The following is a 16,313-nucleotide window of genomic DNA, read 5'->3' as shown; positions in this document are numbered from 1 at the left end:
CTGACACACCTAACAAAAGCCAAACCCCCTGTGCACAAATGTGTTATAGAAATTCTCAAATAAAAGACTGGCATGCTACATAAAATATATAGTGTGGCATATATAAAATATGTAGGGGAGCTGTGTATATTTATCTCTTCTCTATGTTGTTTCTGTGCACTGAGGGGGAGTCTGTGCTGGGAGAGAGAAGCAGCAGAGTGAAAGCACGTTGCTGCAATGTCCCAGATAGGGTTGCCACCTTTTAGCATGGTGGAGACTGGGCAGGGGGAAGGGCTGTGATGTGAAGGAGGCGGGCTGTGATGTAGAGGGGTGGGGCTATGTTGTGGAGGGGGCGGTCCATGACATCAGGTGGGGCTATGGTGCTAGGGTTGCCAGCATTTGAAGTGGTGGAGACTGGGTAGGGCTGTGATGTCAGGAGTGGGGCCATGATGTTGATAGACATGTCAGGGATTCCAGGGGGAGGGCTATGATGATGTGATCTGTGATTGGCTATTCACCCTGTCAATCAAGAAAATCCTGCCTGGTTTTCCTTATTTGGAAAACCGGGCAGGAAGTTTTGACCCAGGCAGCCCTTCAAAATACCAGGCTGTCTGGGTCAAAACCAGACAGGTAACAAACATATATGGCGCGGCGATCAGCGATTGCCGTGTCAATTTTAGAGAATACTGCCCGGTTTTCCGAATTTGGAAAAACCGGGCAGGCAGTTTTAACCGAGCAGCCCTTCAAATAACCAGCCTGTCCGGGTCAAAACTGGACAGTGGCAAACCTAGTCCCAGATATTACTGTGTGTGAAAAGTTAGTATGGAACACCAGTGGCAGAAAAGCGTGCTCTAGTTGTTGTGCTCTAGTTAGGGTGCAGAAGGAAGGGGGTCCCTGTCAGCGCATTGGAGAGCAAAGCCTGTGCTTCTCAGGACCAAAGAGAGGCCTTCTCAGGATTCTGAAGAAACTGCCACATAAGTGAAGATTTCCCTCAGCAGCTCAGAGATAAATCCATCTGCATAATTCTATGAAGTTGCCTCTGGCTGGCAGGCTGAATACAGTATATCACTTTAATCTAAAGGTACAGTGTCTTGAAAATAAATCCGTCAACCTTTCCACTTAGTTTGTGATTGCGAATCAGGGAAGTTCCCTGGAAGGGATATTGCAGCTCAGTCTGTTCTGACGCTGAGTGGAGGCACATCAAATCATAATGTACATGCTTTCCTCTGTAGCGGAGACACAGGACTCCCCTGTTGCTCCACAGGGAAGAAAATCAGTTGTAGATTTCTTGCAGCAGCAGAAAAGGGCTACATTTATTTTTGGGGTTTAGATCTAGTTTTTAGTAGTTTAGTTTTTTTTCAAAGTGTGTTCATGGAGCAGCCCTTTCCATTAGTAACAATGTCACTCAGCACAAACAAGAACATTTGCAAACTCTATGGCCATATAGTTTACAACCCCACCAGGGACCTATAAGCCTGTGTAATTAGATCTGTCACAAGTCTGCAGTGTGAGAGCAATGACAGGGGCATTTTGCCAACCCACATTCAATTTTGGATGACAAGATGCACAAAATGCCTTGTCAATACCTACAGTGTCAATTGTAGGGTAAAGCTGACCACACATTTACCAATATTATTGTATAAAATGATTTTCGGAACATGTATGGTGCCTTACGGAGCGTGAGTGACATCCATGTTCAATGGATATTGGTTCGTTCCAGAGTCGGGTACAATAGAAAATATAATCTTCTGAAATACCGTGAACAATAGGAAGGTGATTGTACCTTGTGTCCTTGTCTGTTCTGCTTGTGGGATGATCAGGTGCAGAATGTACTTGGTCAGCCCATGTCTGTCCGACTTTAGTCATTCAAATCATGTATCATACAAAAAATGCATCTTCAAAGCATTTCAGGCATGTTTATTTAATGCTGATGAAAAAACACTCATGTATCATTGCTCCAAAGGGCCCTAAGGGCTATTCCACCTGCAGGCGTTATGGAGTAGATGAGTGAAATATGATTATTAGTGAAGGGCGAATTTATTCGCCAGGCACAGAATAGTGGCAAATTTGCGGATTCCACCGACAGCAAATGTTTTCGAGAAACTGCCATGAAAATTGGGTGTGGGAAAATTCGCTGCAACAAAATAATTGTTGCACGTCAAAATTATTCGGAAGCCCATTGACTTCAATGCATCTGGTCAAAAGAGTCGCACGTGTAAACATTGTTGCTTGTCAAAATTGTCAAACGTCAAAATTATTTGAACCCCATTGACTTCAATGCATCTGGTCAAAAGAGACGCGCATGCAAAAACTGTCGCTCATCAAAATTGTCCCACGTCAGAATTATTCGGATGCCATTGACTTTTAATGCATTTGGACAAAAGAGTTGCGCGTATGAAAATTTTTGCTCTTGTCAAAAATTATCAGGTGTCAGAATTTTCAATGCATTTTGCAATTTTTTTTTGTTTTGTGTTTTTTTCTGGAGTTTCGTGAATTTCTCAAAGCGAAATGGGACAGATTCGCCCATCACTAATGATTATAAAACAGGTGATTATTGGAAGCATTGTAATTAGGCACACACAAGTGCCTTCATGCTGACTCATTTCCTTGATAACTGAATTCTCAACTACAACTCTCAGCATCATTCTGATTTGTTTTTGTTTTTTTTTGCAGTGCTAGATGTTGTAGTTCAAATTGATAGCCATTGTTGCCCTGATAAGGAAAGCTGCAGTTATAGGCTAGATGTTGAGCTATGCAGGGAACACCTCCTTTTGACACTTTTATTTCCCCTGGTCGAATGCATTTGATTTCTGAAGTGACGTAGAGCCGACTCCATGCCTGCTGGACTGCGAGGAGAAGAGTCACACTTATTTGATAAATGACTCCTTGCATTTTGATTTTTGTTTGCAGGCAGCAGCAGATGGATGGAAGGAATCAGTAGACATTACATGTTCACTTTTAGCGTTTTACCCTCGAAGGGATGTGATGTCAAACACACCTGTAACAGAAATTGAATAATGGAGAATTTATTCATATAGTAAATTCTAAAGTTTCATCATAAGTGGATACACACATATATATATATATTAAGAATTTCAAAAACAACAACTGTGATGCAATGAGAACAACTAGGAAAGTCCACCGGTTGTGAATAGTGTGCTGGGGAAGCTCATAGTTCCAGGGTTCCCACAAAGGCCAGTATCAATAATAACAGTGTACTTGCTCCCAAAAAAATCGCTCCTAGACATTGGATGCAAGTGGAATTATTTTAGTATGTATCAGGCACAAAGCCAGAGAGGCTGGGATTCCACCCATGGAATTCATCTAGAAGTATGGGCTGCTTTTGTGGGCAGTAGGTCTCGCATGGAAAAGAATGTGATATTCTGGTATTCTATATAAATCTGCTGGTGCTTCGCTGCTCTCCCACTCCATGTTCCAATATCTTACACTGATGAGATCTTACAAGATTGAAACAGGCAGTCTGTAAGTTTGGATATATGGCTCTGAACTATTAGGTTGTATCTGTGTGCTATAAAACCAGAGGTTCTGGATGCATAGTTGGCCACAAGAATATAAAGAAGTGATCAGTGGCGGAACTACCGGGGGAGTAGGGGGTACGATTGGGCCAGGGCCGGCACCCCCTCACTGGCGATTTCCGCTCGCATCGGCCGAATTCCGGCCAGATAATCTTGTATGGAAGGGGAGGGAGGGGGGCCCGGCTGCACGTCCCGCCCCCTCCAGTTACGTTACTGGGAGTGATTTGCATGTCTCCACCCATTATGCCTTATATGTGAGTTAAAATCTCATTTTGGGTGTTAAGGTAGAGCTATGTGTCTGGCATGAGGCATGTGAGTACCTTCTGTTTTCAAAAGACTTTACACTGCATGCCTTTCATTGTGATAGGCTTTTTGGCTCCTTTTAGCCCATCTCACCCTTACCAGGTCAGTTCTCTGCATTGGTGGGAAATTCAGTGCACTTTGCTGTAACACGTTCACTTTGTTTATTAATAAGGCATTCATTCATGGCCATGTCAGTTTGAACACTCTAAAGGCTGACCTTGGTTTGCAAGCGGAGCCACCTATTTATTAGTGATCTAATACTTCTGCCACAAAGGCATAATTACAAGGGCTTGTGCAAAGTATAAAGAAACAATGATGCCAAAGTGGGGAAAACAGTCAGGGAAATTTGAATGCAGTTTGTGGCTCTGGTTCATACCAGATTGTGTTCTCCATTAGGCTTCATTGTCCCTCTTCCCTTGTGTACCACAGACCGGAAAATCAGTCCACACCCTTTTTCCAACTGGCTCATTATGAGACATATTATTTTATCTTATCTGGCATTCAGGTTAGTGCCAGTTTGATATGAAACCTGGCCAGTTGCTGAGAGTGACGTTTCTTTTTGCCCACCATATTTTTTCCTCTAATCTCTGAAGTGGAAGCATTGCTTGAGTAAACTCTCAAATAAAACAGCCCATAAACTCTTTAACAGTCCTACATATATACAGTACATGACTCCAGTGCTGGATACATATTTAAGACCCTTTACCAAACAGAGGACGGATTTCTCAGGGCCCCCAGCCTTCCCCCAGGGTCATTGTACAAATAGTATGACCTCCCCAATTGTTGAAATCTACATCAGATGCTTGTTCGTGAAAAACAAAGTTAATTCAGAGCTTATACTGTGAAGTCTTCAATTGGTGTTAGGTTTTCTGATTGCGGCAGCCCCAATTTTGGTCCACTCTGCTGGACTCTCCAGATTCCTTCTGAAGAAGCGAGTTGCTCCATGTGAAACGCGTTAAGGATTAGGAGCTGTGGCAATTGACCTGTTTTAATTGTACAACATTCTCAATTTCCTGTTATTGTGTGAGTAGACCCAGTTGTTGTGGCACATTATTCTTAAATAAATACGTCTACACTAATATATATATTTTTTCTCTTTATGAATATTGCGTGACATTGTGGATTCAGTATGAGCTTGTCTGTTGTGTACTTACTTTGAAAGTTTGGTGAGTAGGCAATTTTACCATAGGGTGGCAGACTTTTCCTTAGTTTAACTTACCTAAAGGGTCTATAGAACATGGCTCTTTTTTTTTAATAAACAAGTTTCACAAAATTAACGTAGCACAGTTGCACTTGGCATTTTATTATACATAGTCAAGGCTACTGCACCATAGTAACTATTTTTGCACTTGTACTTTGCAACATGAATCTACCTAATTATTTATTGCATATGTATTATTTTGTCCAAAACTGAGAGGCAGTGTGTAAACATAAAAACAGGAATTTATGGAGGCAAGTGGGAAACTGGCATTTTGGGGACTGAAAGCTGGTGTAAGGTGCCACGGGTGCGCATTCTTACCTCCAGAGGCGCTGGTCCCTGGGTGCCGCTAGTCACAAAAGGCCGAAGATGGGCAGGTGCTATGACATCATCGGCGCACATGCACAATGACGATGTGTCAAGATGTCGGCGGATGCGCTGACGTCACGCTTGGTGCCAAAGGTGCTTTTAGTTTGTTTTCATTGCCCAAGCTGGTTTTCAGTTTCCTATACAAAATAAAACTTGTTCATTAATGACTTAGGGGAGGGTGTTGAAAGTAATGTATCAGCGTTTGCAGATGACACAAAATTATCCAGCCCAATTAATTCCATCCAGGATGTGGCATCCTTGCAACAGGATCTTGACAAACTGGCAATCTGGGCAGCTAAGTGGCAAATGAGATTCAATATTGATAAATGTAAAGTCATGCACCTGGGATGTAAAAATATCCACTTATACCCTTAGTGGGACTGCACTAGGCAAATCCATTATGGAAAAGGACCTTGGAATCCTTGTAGATGATAAACTTGGCTGTAGCAAGCAATGCCAGTCAGCAGCATCATGGGCAAATAAGGTCTTGAGCTGTATTAAAAGGGGCATAGAGTCAAGGGAGGAGGGGGTCATTCTTCCACTGTATAGAGCACTTGTAAGGCCCCATCTAGAATATGCCGTACAGTTTTGGTCTCCATCACTCAAACAGGACATTATTGTATTAGAGAGGGTACAGAGAAGGGCGACTAAGCTGGTAAAAGGTATGGAAAATCTTAGCTATGAGGAAAGACTGGCCAAATTGGGGATGTTCACGCTGGAGAAGAGGCGCTTAAGGGGTGATATGATGACTATGTATAAATATATAAGGGGATCATATAATAATCTCTCTAATGCTTTATTTACCAGTAGGTCTTTCCAGCTGACACGAGGGCACCCATTCCGATTAGAAGAAAAGAGGTTCCGCCTAAATATTCGGAAAGGGTTTTTTACAGTGAGAGCTGTGAAGATGTGGAATTCTCTCCCTGAATCAGTTGTACAGGCTGATACATTAGATAGATTTAAGAAGGGGTTGGATAGCTTTTTAGAAAGTGAGGGAATACAGGGTTATGGGAAATAGCTCATAGTCCAAGTTGATCCAGGGACTAGTCCAATTGCCATTTTGGAGTCAGGAAGGAATTTTCCCCCCCTCTGAGGCAAATTGTAGAGGCTTCAGATGGGTTTTTTGCCTTCCTCTGGATCAACTGGCAGATAGGTAGTTAAAAAAAAAAAAAAAAGGTTGAACTCGATGGACGTGTCTTTTTTCAACCTTACTTACTATGTAAAGAGAGAAGGCACACACCATAAAAACCAAACTGCGGGGTGCTTATCCATAGGGGACTCCCCATAAGGATCTCCAAGTCTAACTGCAAAATATTAAGAGTAACGATAGCACACCCAATTAGAAAAAATAAATAAATTTATTACAAAAAAGTAAAAAAATCATAGCAAAAAGTTACAAAATAATATTGGTGAGCCCAACGTGTTTCGACCTTAAGGGTCTTCCTCTGGGTCACAAATAATCAAAAAAAATCTTAAAAATTAAAAAAAGAATGATTTTTTTGATTATTTGTGCCCCTGAGGAAGACCCTTAAGGTCGAAACGCATTGGGCTCACCAATATTATTTTGTAATTTTTTGTAACTTTTTGCTATGATTTTTTTTCTTTTCTGTAATAAATGTATTTTTAATTTTTTTAAGTCAGAAAACATCAGTGGTCAAATCCAATATGTGCTTATCAGTGTGATACATGACAAATACATTGCCTAAGGCAGATGTGGCAGTGACAGACAGACCTCCATCAGTGTATGACAGAAATACTTCGGATTATGGACAAGACTGATTATATGGTAAGCAGTTTTCTCCAGCATTCAAGTATTCTACTCTCGCCAGTGTAACCTTTGGCTCTTCCAGACAGAAATTTTCATCCAATACTGGAACAATGACAACTACGAATCTATATTTAGTCTGGTTGCCGACTACCTGTTCTACAGGATACTTTTAGAAACACATCTTTTAGACTGCGCTGTGAAATGTAGCTCAACACAACTCTGAGCAAAAAAAAAACATGATCGTAACTCCTTCTGGGACTAGAAATGAAATGAATTAACAAGCCCCCTAGTATTTTACAGGTATGGGACTTGCTATCCACAATGCTCGGCACCTGAGATTTTCGAGATAAGTGATATTGGTGTAATTTGGATCTCTATAGCTTAAATCTACGAAAAAATAATCTAAACATTAATTTAACCCAATAGTATTGTGTTGCCTCCAATAAGGATAAGTTATATCTTAGTTTGCCACAAGTACAAGGTACTGTTTTATCATTAAAGAGAAAAAGGAAATACTTTTTAAAAAGCTGAATGATATAATTAAAATGGCGTCTATGGGAGATGGCTTTCACATAATTTGAGGCTTTATGGATAATAGGATTCCAGATAACAGATTCCATACCTGTATTTACTAATATAGTTATTATTATTAATAATAAGACACATTTGCAAAGGGCTAACATATTCCTCAGAGGTTTAAAATATGCATTTTTGTCAGTTTTTTACAGCCCAATCTGCTGTGCCTCATTCCTTCAATGCCATGTCAGGCAAACTATGGGTATATATGACAAGTTGCCAGTGGAACCACCTATTTATTAGTGATCTAATGCTTCTGCCACCGAGGCATAATTAATAAGGACTTGTGCACAGCGCCGGATTTCAGAAAGCAGCACCCCGAGGCCAGCGCCGGAAGCTTTGTGTACGCTCATCCTCTCCCGTAGCCGCATGGTCCTAGCACTGGCTTCTTAGACACCAACCCCCCTGTGCGCATGCAAGCTCACTCTCAAGAACCAGAGCACCCAGTTCTCCTTAGTATGCGGCTGGGTAACATGCCACCCCTAAAATTTAGCCGCCCTAGGCCCGGACATTTGTGGCCTTTTTACAGATCCGGGCCTGTTTGTGCAAAGTATAAAGTAGGACAATGATGACACAGTGGGGAAAACAGTCAGGGTTATTTGAATGAGCTCTGGCTCATACCAGATTGTGTTCTCCATTAAGCTGAATTGTCCTTCTTTATTTGTGTACCACAGACAGGAAAATTAGTCTACACCCTTTGCCTGTTTTAACTCATAATGAGGCATATTATTATCCAGAAAGCTTGAGCCAGGAATAAGAGATAAAGAATCTTTCTTTAATTTGTATCAACATAACTAAGGAACAGTAACACCAAAAAATGAAGTGCTGCCCTGCACTGATAAAACTGGTGTATTTGCTGTACTTTATATAGACAAGCTGCTGTGTAGCCATGGGGGCAGCTATTCAACCACAAGACACATGGTAGATAGCATATAGATTCTGAAGAATCCCATTGAAAACAAAAGAGCGTATCTGTTATCTGCTGTGTATCCAGTGTCTTTTCTCCTTTATCAACTTTGAATGGCTGCACCCATGGCTACACAGTAGCTTGTTTATATATGTTTCTGAAGCAAATACACCAGTAGTACCAGTGCAGCACAACAGTACATTATATTTTCATTAGTTTAAAAAACTTTCATTTTTTTGGTCTTACTGTGCCTTTAAGACTGGTAAAAATCTTGTCAACATTAAAGGAATTGTTAAGTATAAAAACAAAAACTGGGTAAATAGAACAGAACACTACTTCCTGCTTTTCAGCTCTCTTGGTTTCCACTGACTGGTTACCCTGGTTACCAAGCAGTAACCAATCAGTGACTTGAGGGGGGGCACAAGGGTCATAACTGTTGATTTTAATCTGAGCTGCATGCTGAGGATCAATTGCAAACTCACTGAGCAGTTATGTCCCATGTGGTCCCCCTTAAAATCACTGACTAACTCAGAGTTAGAGAGATGATAAGCAGCTGGCTGTTATGTTACACATCCAGTCACTCCAGCCTTTATACATTACATGTTTGGCTAACTTACTATATTAGAAACATTTTTTATTTTACACAGCCTATTTACTCAGTGTTTATTTTTACACTGAACAGTTTCTTTAAACAAACCCAATATGATCCATGCAGCTTAGCTACCTTCAACTACAATGTAATGCTTTATTATTACATAGAAAAAAATAAATAAAAGAAGTACAGTAGATTTATTTGCTTAAAATCAACTCTATGGGAGATGGTCTTCCTATACTTTTGGATTTTCTGGATAACAGGTTTTGGAATAAGGGGTATTTGGAATTGGGTGGTATATGAAAAGGAAGGGCTGCTGCATGCCAAGTCTGCAATTTCCTAATTAATTATGCATGTATTTAAAATTTACATAGGTTTTCTATTGGTTATCAATTTGAATTTTTGAACGATTTGTCTTCCTGCGTCATTCCAGGTTTCAGATGGGGGGGGGGGGGTCACTACCCTGGCTGCAAAAAAAGCTATTCCTCTGTGAGGCTACAATTCTTTTTGTTCATTTTTATTACTTACAGTAACTTTCTATTTCAGCCCTCTATTATTCATATTCCAGTCTCTCATTGAAGTCACTGTCTGGTTACTAGGATAAATTGGACCCTAGCAACCAGACAGCTGGTGAATGTAGAGCTGAGTAATTGAAAAAAAACACACAGAAAAGAAAAAAAATGAAGATACTTGGCACATTTTCTCACAATATCATATCATACTTATATTTAATCTAAAGGTGAATTACCTTCCATACACTCTTTTCAGTTGAGTTGTTTTCAGATTGTTCACCATAAACAAAGACTTTTTTCAATTGCTGTACATCTTTTATTTTTTACTGTCTCTAGTTTTTGAGTCTGGCAGCTGAGTTTAGTGATGTGCGGGCCAACCCGATACCCGCGGGACCCGCGGTTCGGGTGGGTTTGGGTAGACCTCGCACTGCTCCTCGCGGCCACCTTCAAATTCTGGCTTCCGACTTCCGCTTTTATAGTCTCGCGTCTGCTCGCCCAACCCCTTTTGTGACATCATTGTGACGTCATCGGCGGGGCGGCGCTGGTCTATAAAAGGACCCCGGAAACGCGGGTACAGGCAGGCCCGGGCTGGAGCAGGGCAGGTTAGGGTCGGGGGCGGGTCAGGAAAACACTGACCCGTACATCACTAGCTGAATTATCCAAGAGCATATTCTGAAGTGTTACACTTTGATACATTTAATCATACATTTCTCAGCAGCATCTGTGGAATAGTAGCAACTATTGTATCAGCTGCCTTAAATGAAACCTAGAGATTCTGCTCAGCAGGTCCAAAGATAAGAAATGTATCAACTAAATGTATCAATTTAGAACAGTTAAAGTGTCGGTGACGCCCCTTCCAGAGCTGCTTTAGAAAGTGAAAATGACACTTTACACTTCAATATTAGAAAACCGGTTACAAACAGAATATAGTTGGAAAAAGTCTTTATTTCTGGTGAACTATCTGAAACCAACTGAACTGAAAAAAAAGTGTTTCAAGAAGAACAATCCCTTTAAAGAAAAAATAGGTTTTATCTTTAATAAGTTATAAATTCTCTTATAACTTTATTAGACAATTCTAATGAAATAAAACTCACAAATGAAATACACAGCAATGCATTCTTTTGATTCTTATTTGTTATGCCTTCTAAAACATAACACCCCAAATTTCACTTGTTAGAGGGGGAGTGTCTATGCCCAATCCCTTGGAAACATTGTTCAGTTATATATTCTGATGGGAGAGAATGCTATAGAACTGGGGTCCCCCAACATGTTTTACCCATGAGACACATATTAATATTAGTTGGGGAGCTACTAAAGCATGAAAAAAATTCTATGGATGCCCAGTAAAGGCTGTAATTGGCATTACACAGGGAGGCCTATTTAATCAAACTCAACTATTACTCATTTTATTAAAAAAAATAAAAGAGCGTCTGTTGCTCTGCAAACTCGACTTTATTGAATTGTCACCCCAAAAACTCGAACTTATCGGATTATCGAACGAAAACCAGCGCAAACAACCCAAAACTATCAAGGATCCTGGAGGTAAATGGCATGTCCCAATTGTTCATTGACTTCTACAGGTTTTATCTGGAGTATTTTCAGATTGGAATTTTTAGCAGATTCGGAGCATAAACAATTTAAGTTTATTTTATTCAGGACAAGACTCAGAAGTGTATCTACATCTAAAGGAAAAGGCACATTCCTCTGAAGACTGCAATGTGTGTATTTTGGGCCGAGAGGATCGATTGTTTGCAAATTGGAAAAACCATCCCTGAACAGAGCAGGGGGCCAGCAACATCGCTTGTTATCAACATTCAGTGCTGGCTTGACATCCTTACCCTAGTTGTTCATGGCACCATTGTGGCTAGATTACACTTTCACACTGCTGAAAGTTTCAGCTAACACCAGCTGAATAAATTCAATGGAACCAATGTGACTGGATGTCTATGACCGTACTACCCCCTAAGGGTTTCAATGCCAGGGAATTTTCTAGATGCTGTAAATCCTTGTTATAATTAACATACCAATAAAATAGAGCCTGTAAAGAGAAAATGTACATAAACAAAGAAATGTAGAAAATGATCACACCCTATTCCTATTAATAGCAACAGCACAATCAGGGCAGAAACTAGGGGTTCAATTGAAGTAGACTCTCGCACACCCGTTGTACAGGTATATAGCTTTGCTCAGTGCACAGTGAATGGAGGATACGGTAACCTCCCAGTAACTGAATCGAAAGACCACACTAGCACACGAGACTTGCAGGGCAAGCCCTTGCAAAGGTTTTTACTGCGGTGGTGCAACGTTTCGGGGCTCCGAAACTTTGCACCAACCTCAGTAAAAACCTTTCGATTCAGAAACTAGGGGTAGGCAGAAGAGGCACCGGCCTAGGATGCAATGCTGTGAGGTCGCTGGGTATGTGCCTTTTAAAGATTCTTTTGATTACCCCTAGTCCGGATTCGCTCCCCTATGCAGCTTTCGCCTACCCCCTCCCTCCTCTGTCTGTCCCTCCCTCCCCTGCACCTCTGTCCGTCCTCTGCCCCAAACTGCCCCTCCACTTCCCCTTCGTTGCACCTGTTATTGTGTGTGCATGTACACACGTGGGGAGTGGGCTTAGTGAGACAGTGACAAAGGGGTTACGCCCCGAAACGTTGCATCCGCAATAAATGAGCAAGGGATTTCCCTGCTAGAAGCAACCCATGCTGTGCCAGTGTTTTCTTACTTTTCGAGTGGGCTTAGTGACCAGGTTGCCTAGGGCGCCCGGTTGGCTCGGTCTGGCCCTGAGCACAATAAATATTAATCAGATATATTATAACACCAGATACTCAACAGGATTCCAGCTGAAAGTGCAGCTCTCACCCCACCACTATCATTTACATCATTATATAACATACAAAACTTCTCCCCCTAACAGTTGCTCATAGCTTGAAATAAAAATTAATTTGACAACTATTCCAGCTCTTTCTCATAACTTGTGTCTCCAACATCGAACTTATCTATGGCACCATAATCGAAGATTTTAGCTCAATCGTGCTCTCTGCACTAGCGACGTGGACCCCCCGACCCCCGCCCGGCAATGAAAAGGTGAATGCCGTTGGGTAGGGGTGGCAACGAAGGCCGATTCAGGCAGCAAAATGGGCAAGATAACCCCTGCTTGGCAGTACACTTAGTTTTTATGCAATTAAAACTTACCTCAAAGCCCGGAATTTAAAAATATGCACCTGCTTTGAGGCCACTGGGAGCAACATCTAAGGGGTTGGAGAGCAAAATGTTCCTCACAAGCTACTGGTTGTGGATCACTGCTCTATAACATGACAAATCCTATCAGCCTTACAAATACTAAGTAACTCTATAGATAATATGCTGGTCACATAAAGGATGCCTGGTGCTGATGACAGCAAAGCTTTTCACGTGTCACAACATTCTGTATTTCAATGATCAAACAGAGATACCCATGCTTTATCACAAACCTCTAAGCCTCCTCTACTCAGGGTCTTATTGGATGTTGTGTCTCAGTGATGTGTTCACACCAGCCTTGTATGTTCTGGTATCAATGTATGTACTGTATGTCAAAGTAGCACTGAATGCTGTGGATAATGTGTTGATAATGGTGATTGGAAATATGTTGCAATCACACTCAGGTATAGGCAGTGCAATACAAACATTGATAGTGATAAGTGAAGATGAAGCAACGTTCAACCTTATATTTCTACATAATACTAGCTGATACTGGGTATTACTGGAACCATTATGTTAACTGCAGGCTGCAACACCCATGTGTACATACCCTAATGTTATATATGAGAGGATAACTGGGGGCAGGGGGCACTTTTTGTATAGGAAGTAATATCTACACGTTCTCAGGAATTCCTTTGGGAGCTCTTCGATTAAACCATCATATTTTGATAGAATAATAACTAGCACATATTCCGTTGCAATAAACAACTAATTAAGAATCAGATGATAATTTGCATAATAATAATGAGAAATGCAGGTGCACAGGACTTTCTCTGTTGTGCTAGATCCTGTGCATACCAGGTCCTGATATATCACCCTCTGTTAGAGACAGTATAACTGTGAATATTTAAGAATAAATATGACCTTGTTTGCCAGAAAGGTGGAGTAACAAATTAGCAGAACACATGGACACATTGACATACATACATCACATCCATTGGAAGCACCCAGTGGCAACAAAATGTTAGAAGGGTAGCTAAGGGGTCATGGAGCATTAAATTGGTTGTTCACCTTTAAATTTACTTTTAGTATGATGTAGAGAGTGATATTCTGAGACAATTTGCAATTGGTTTTTATTTTTTATTATTTGTGGATTTTGAGTTATTTAGCTTTTTATTCTGCGACTCTCTAGTTTGCAACTTCAGCAATCTGGTTGCTAGGGTTCAAATTACCCTAGCAACCATGCATTAATTGAAATAAGAGACTGTAATATATTGAATAGGAGAGGGTCTTAATAGAAATATGAGTAATAAAAAATAGCCATTGCAATACATCTGTAGCCTTACAGGGCATGTGTTGTTTAGATGGGGCCAGTGACCCCCATTTGAAAAAATTTGTGGTTTTGTGGAAAAGTCCAAAATCTTTGGACTTTTCGGGCAAAGGTCTGAAGTTTGCCCGAACCTATTGTTTTCAATGATAAATAAGGTCCATTCGGGTATTCGGAGATGCTTGGATTTTTATCTTAGAAATACTGAGCTAAATTCAAAGCTTGATAAATAATCGCCTAATTCTGTTATTTCTTGCAACCTAAAAAAAATTCTACTCAAACCATTAATTTGAGTTCTTTCTAGTTTGACATGAAATGAGACTGAGACCAGGCTTATCACATCAATTATTAAAAGAGAACTAAAGCTTAACTAAAGAAGTAGCTAGAAATGTTGTACATAATGTTTTGGCTTCTGTACCAGCCCAAGGCAACCAGAGCCCTTTTGCAGTAAAGATCTGTGTCTCCAAAGATGCCGCAGTAGCTCCCCATCTTCTTTTCTGCTGATTCACTGCACATGCTCTGTGCTGCTGTCACTTAATGAGCTTAGGGATCAACTCATAATAAACTGAATATATATTATATTAATGTCATAATATAAGGCTGATTAGCAAATTAGTGATACTGTATATGGCAGCTCAGATACCAGCACAATTTGCATTATTTAATAATTAACCCTGTTAATAAGAATAAGAATGATACAATATTCTTGTTTATGCATTTGTTGAAGAACCTGTTTTTAATTTTTCTGCAAATTTTAATTGATCCATAATTCCCAAGTGCAAAGGTGATAATCAGTCACATCATTCCTTCACAAAAACTAAGCTAGTTCAGACCTGAGAGTGGAATGTTCAATATTACTGAGGTCACTTCATGGCTTTGTTTATGCAAATCTACAAATCGCTTTAGGTGGTGATGTCAGAGGTGGAAAGTGATAGGAGATAGGAATAGACCTTAAACCCTTCTTTGAGTTTTACACAACTGCTCTCCATCCCTCCAGATACTTGTAATGGCTAACTATATATGTATATAAATATAGCAAATCAAGGTTTCTGGACTCTGATGTCATGTCTTACCTTGCTGATATTTTACAAAAAGAATCTTAAAGATGTCTGATGGAGTCCTACATTTTAAACCATTTCCAAGTGTGGATACTTTAATCAGAATACTAAATGACCTTCAAGAGATGATGACCTAGAAGAATTGTGCACAAAAACAAATAACATCAAGGCCTGCATTCATTTTCATAAACATTTTTATCAATTGATATTCTCAGATCTTCTATGCTCTGTGATTTAAAATTATATTTAAGCGCAGTGTTACCATACACATATTCTCCAACTAAAGCAGACATGGCTAGCAGTGATCCTGTCTCAGAACTTATGTACAATCAAGTACACTAGTAAATAACTATAATAGATAGTTACATAGTTAAATCGGGTTGAAAAAAGACAAAGTCCATCAAGTTCAACCCCTCCAAATGAAAACCCAGCATCCATACACACACCCCTCTCTACTTTTAATTAAAATTCTATATACCCATACCTATACTAACTATAGAGCTTAGTATCACAATAGCCTTTGATATTATGTCTGTCCAAGAAATCATCCAAGCCATTCTTAAAGGCATTAACTGAATCAGCCATCACAACATCACCCGGCAGTGCATTCCACAACCTCACTGTCCTCACTGTTCAGGACTGTCATTTTCCCTATGGATTTGCATAAAGGTCATTTATTTCTCCAATTCCCCAGACAGTGTTACTGGCTCAGCTTGTGACTTATGATTTGACCTTACAGCCTTTTTACAATCCCTCATCTGAGAAGTCAGAATGGGCCTGGTGTAGCAGTGCAGGGCATATGATGTGGCATCACTGACTTTGGCATTGAGACTTGGATAGGGCTGTAAATTACACTTTTTACACCAGGATGAACTCATAGCCTGCACAGAAAGCTATCATAATTCTTTAGTATATTAAGCATTTGCTGAAGAACCATAAGCTTGTTGAGGTGTTCAAATAATCCAATAGTAATTAGCTAGTAAAAGGGAAAATGGATTTGGGGTCCGATAT

At 40.3% G+C, this 16,313-nt stretch overlaps 1 long non-coding RNA gene across 1 annotated transcript; it reads right to left on the bottom strand.

Moving 5' to 3' along the window:
- Positions 1-1,881: 1,881 nt before the first annotated feature.
- Positions 1,882-5,522, bottom strand: LOC108697969. The gene is made up of 2 exons (XR_001932525.2): positions 5,338-5,522; positions 1,882-2,977 (listed from the first exon to the last, which is right to left on the bottom strand). It is a non-coding gene; the product is annotated as an uncharacterized LOC108697969 (long non-coding RNA).
- Positions 5,523-16,313: the final 10,791 nt, after the last annotated feature.

Source organism: Xenopus laevis, chromosome 7S (assembly GCF_017654675.1).
Source record: "Xenopus laevis strain J_2021 chromosome 7S, Xenopus_laevis_v10.1, whole genome shotgun sequence".
Lineage (NCBI taxonomy): Eukaryota > Metazoa > Chordata > Amphibia > Anura > Pipidae > Xenopus > Xenopus laevis.
This window is presented reverse-complemented; position numbering and strand designations above follow the sequence as displayed.